The sequence below is a fragment of the Barbatula barbatula genome (assembly GCF_947034865.1).
Source record: "Barbatula barbatula genome assembly, chromosome: 9".
In the NCBI taxonomy this organism is placed as follows: domain Eukaryota; kingdom Metazoa; phylum Chordata; class Actinopteri; order Cypriniformes; family Nemacheilidae; genus Barbatula; species Barbatula barbatula.
Genome location: NC_136772.1, coordinates 7,408,007 through 7,412,803, shown reverse-complemented (window position 1 = coordinate 7,412,803; position 4,797 = coordinate 7,408,007). Strand labels below are relative to the sequence as shown.

Here is a 4,797-nt window from a genome sequence, read left to right as displayed (position 1 = left end):
GTGGTCCTAAGAGTAAATGCAGGATTCTGGTACATTAGCAACTCAGCAGAGGAGTGCTGACAGAAGATCTGACTTGATGCGGACTACATGGATCAGGTCCACCTAAACTAACAACCCTTGAAATCGTTAAAACCGTAACTCACAAATGACTCACTGTTCATATCTACTGATGTAAAATGGGCGGAGCATTAGGAGAGCCAGGGAGTAGACTTGTGCAATGGGATTGACAGAGATGTGGAAAAACATCTGAACTTTACAAATGACAGGTACAAAATAGAGTTTTAGAGAAACGCAAGAGCAAACAATGTATAAATCTAAGCATAGATCTTTTTTTAAAGATCACACAAAGCTTAACAAACCTGAGCTGCAAGAAAATCCCACATTAGCCAGAACAGATCAGATCATATATCATATCAGATTTTTGCAAAAACCATGATCCACTGAATTTTTCAAGTTGAGTTAAATGACTGAGGGACTTGCCTTGCTAAAGAAGTGACGATACATAATGACTTTGACTTTAACATTCGTTTGTGCCAATCGTAATAGCTTTATTTTCAAGGAGTGCTAATTAAGGGAAGTTGTCTGTGCCTACTTGGCAGTGACTACTGTGTTTGGTAATGGGGTGCTCCGACTGCTTTCTTATTGAGTATAATGTGCTATTATTAACAGTTTGAATATGATCGTCAAGCCTGTGGAGAATTTACTGTAGAGATGGGAAAAGCCCATTTTAAATGTCTGACTAACAGATTACCATGCTTTAAACTTGAACATAAATCAACAGGCTAAATTATTTTTTAAGGAAGAATTCAATGAAGTGTCACGTTTTGTTCCACAAATGCATAGAGAATATCCTACTGTTTCTGTATTTATGAAGATTTTTCCAATTGCATGTCTATTTTAGCAACAGAAGGCAAATGAGTTAAGAGAAACATAGAGCAAGAGAGAATCTATTATTATTCCTAAAGACAGATGCATTGCTGTCGGGTAGTTGACGTCATTCTCTTCACCATAAAAAAGAAATGTGCTGCATGTCTTGTATGTATTAAATTACTTATTTCTTTTTTACAAAGAAAGTCATAGGGATTGTTTAGGAAAATCACTTTCAAATTTTCACAGGAATTCTTAATTCATTTAATGAGGTGGCTAAATATTGATTCGTCCGATCTTATTCACACTTTCTTATGATTCGCTTTCATCAGTACACTGTAAAATATTACCGTAAAAATACGGCCAATTTTAACGGCAAAATACTGTTCTTTTAAAAAACGGTTTAATAATGTTAATTTACAGCCATTGATCTGTAAATTAATTACTCGCTAGTAAAATTAGAACATTCAACCGTAAATCTGTTTACGGAATTTAACCGCAAAGAGCTGTATAGCAAACAAGGCAATCAGAGTTAATCTTTATTTAGTCTGGATTTACATTTAAACAGAGTAATTCAAAACATTACTGTGATAATTTACACAATCCTTTATTACAAAGTAAAATAAGTTTGCACAGTAAGAAATATACAAGTTGTAGGCCTACAATTTAACTTTGCCCTCAGTTAAAACAATTTCCCCATGGACAAATAATTAAAGGGATAACATAATTAAATCCCCTATTTAAAGGGTTTTTTCAGGGGTGAAACAAAATGACCCCATGTTTTACTCAACCTTAAAGTATCGATGATCCTCAGACAAATACAGTCGATGATATAGAAATAAAGTTTGGAAGAGAAAGGCTAACGGGTATGATAACTCAGAATGTATTCATAAAAAATACACCCTTTAACAGAGACATCACAGCCAGCGGTGATTTTAAGAAAGACTTGCCGAGGTGAGGCTGCGTTGGGCGGGGTGCATAAGTGAAATCGACTCACTTGTCCGAAACAGTTGGAGCAAATTTTTTAATAGACGCTATCTTTATTAAACGACAGCAGATCTGAACTTTATACACATACATTCTCGTCTAAACAACTCTCAAAACTACATTTTGTTACACAAAACAGTCATATTTTGAAGCTCTTGGCTCGATGACAACAGTAACGTTACTTGCGCAACTATAACGTTAGCTAATTTACGGATGACGTTTTTACAAGTCAACGAGAACACGAGTACGCCAGGAGACGGCCATATCTTCCAAGACACTGTCAAGGTAAGTGTTTTTATTTGTATTTATCTATTATTTTATTATATTGCGCTTCGAAACTTATATATTTTGACTGAGCTGCGTGGCGCGAATAACCTAGACTGACACACAAACCAGAGAGTTCTCAAATGGCCACCACTGACGAGCATCAGAAGCGGTGCGGAAGGGGGAAACTGTTAGATAATTCAACGACACTCCTTGACTAAAAGTTGTAGTAGAAACGTTACAGATTCAATCTCAAATTGAAGCTATTTACAAGGTAGTCGATCATGGGAACTAAACCAGTCTAGTTGCTCTCCCCTCCCCCGCCGCTCGGGTTCTTACTCCGCAGCACAAGAGTCAGTGGCGGACCTGCTGAATGAATTCTAGTCAGTGTGACACCTCGCGGTTTTCGTAGCTGCATACATTTCATTTCAAGTCTCGTCTGAAGAAATTCATGGGATTCAAGTTTGATTATTAAATGAGTTTTGTGTCTCCACACACACGTTCTGTTGCAAATACGGTACAGTAGACTGGTGGTTTGCTTCGTTAAATTGGCGATAAGCGCATGCAGTACAACGTCGATATATAACATAATAATTTACTTAATAACTTCAAATAAAGTAAAAAATACAGTTTTGTGTGTGCTAGCGCAATATATTACATGTGTGGTATGCTTTTGTACGTTAGCTAGACCAAGAAGACTTGGTAAATTGCCGTAAAGTGACTATTACCTGAGGTAACGTTAAATCCCTCCAGATATAAATGAATGAAATTCAGACTTGTGCTGTTTCGTGGTGTTAAAGATAAGCAATGTTATTTTGCAAGCTTTGTGGACACATATGTAGTACTACACCTGCATTTCTGAGACATATGCATGTTTCTCATGTCAGGTTTAATTGTGCCTGTTTGCAATAAGTAACTCACTGTTATCCGATCTGTGTCAGTGACCTTATATAACATCTAATGTTTTTTTTGTGTCAAGTCAGGTGTAAACTCTGAAGGACCTTTTATAAGCACCTTAAATCACACATTAGAGACGGGAGGAATGAAGACTTTTCTGTCCCAGACGGATAACACAGAGATGGCCCACCTGCTTATCAATCTTCAGCGGTCCCGTTTTCAGGAACATGAAGATGGACTTGTTTTATGCATTTTCTTTCCACTAGTAATTTATTAAAATTTCTGTATTGAAGTAATTTTTTGATGTTTTTCCATGTATTGTGTTTTCTCTACAGATTACTGCATCTTCATCTGATGTTGAGAAGACACTCATTCTACCTGCCAGTCCTCGTCTGATTATGCTCGGTTAGTGTCACCGGTAACCGGTTGTTCAAATGAAGAAATCTCAAAGGCAGTTCATTGAAATTATAATGTAAATGTTTTTTTTTTTCATTTTAGACATTGGAGGGCAGGCAAATGTTGTAAGATGGATGCTTAGTCTAGAGGGCCGTATTATATTTGAGTGTACATCTTCCATCTGCAGTATCAGGAGGAGGCTTGTTGCACTTAAGAATTTCTTCGAAGGTACGACCTCTAAGAGTTTTCCATCCTTTCACTGTTTAGTGTATATAAATTCTTCAATCAGAATGATTAACAAATGGTTATTGTATTCTGTGAAAATTTGTTGAACCTAGACGCTTAATTGGAATTAAACCAGAACGAGTCTCCAATACCTGCAGAGGAAAGGTCTCCAAGAAGACCGGCAAGGTGGTGAGTAAAAATATTCATCAGTTAATCCAAAGGTTGCCTCTCTACTGAATTGCATTCTGTTATAAAAGCAGGCCGTTTTATTAAGTAATGTACTCTGTGTTGCTGAACACACCGCGTTTTTATAATTTTGAGCTCCATTGTCTTTCTCATGGATCAGCATAGTCGTGGCTGTTACACGAAAATTCACAAGTTACACGAGCAGAGCATCATCATGCAACAAGTCTGCGTTATTTTTGGGGCAACTTGTTTGACGTGACCATCGACACACAGTGCACATTTCATTCATTTTAAACACCGTGGCGAGACTGTAGCTTTCCAAGAGTAGGGTTAGAGATACCTTCTATAGATACTCTGCTTAAAGTTTTTTTTCCTATCTTTCAGACTACCAGCATGTGAAGTTGGTCACAGATGGTGGAAAGTTCTTTGCCCATTCAAGGTTTAATAATACAATGTTTTCTATTGTTTAAGAAGTTTAGATAATATGTCTATAGACTGTTCTTTTTGCACAGTATCTGTTTATGGAGAAATAATAATAAATTTTTATCTGTTTAAATATGTCTATAGACTGGGTTCTTTATGCACAACATATCTGTTTGGTAATTTTATGGTTCCTCTTCTCATCTTTGCCAGTCTGTTGTTTAATTTATTTAAATAAAAAGCATTCATTCAGAAACTCTGCTGCTAGTATTTTACTGAAAATATGCTATTTAATAAAACTGTAAAATGATGGTACGCAGCTGGAAACCATATTGCCAGTACTTTACCGTTAATTTACAGAAAGCCGTAAATGAGTGAAACCGTAAAATTACGGTTCGCAGCTGGAAACCCTGCTGCCAGGATTTTACCGTTAATTTACAGAAAGCCGTAAATGAGTGAAACCGTAAAATTACGGTTCGCAGCTGGAAACCCTGCTGCCAGGATTTTACCGTTAATTTACAGAAAGCCGTAAATGAGTGAAACCGTAAAATAACG

General features: G+C 36.7%; 1 long non-coding RNA gene across 1 annotated transcript; it reads left to right on the top strand.

The window, feature by feature from the left end:
• Window positions 1-2,047: 2,047 nt before the first annotated feature.
• On the top strand, window positions 2,048-4,378 carry LOC306898979. The gene is made up of 4 exons (XR_013787159.1): window positions 2,048-2,139; window positions 3,098-3,420; window positions 3,514-3,639; window positions 3,750-4,378. It is a non-coding gene; the product is annotated as an uncharacterized lncRNA (long non-coding RNA).
• The last annotated feature ends 419 nt before the right edge of the window (window positions 4,379-4,797 follow it).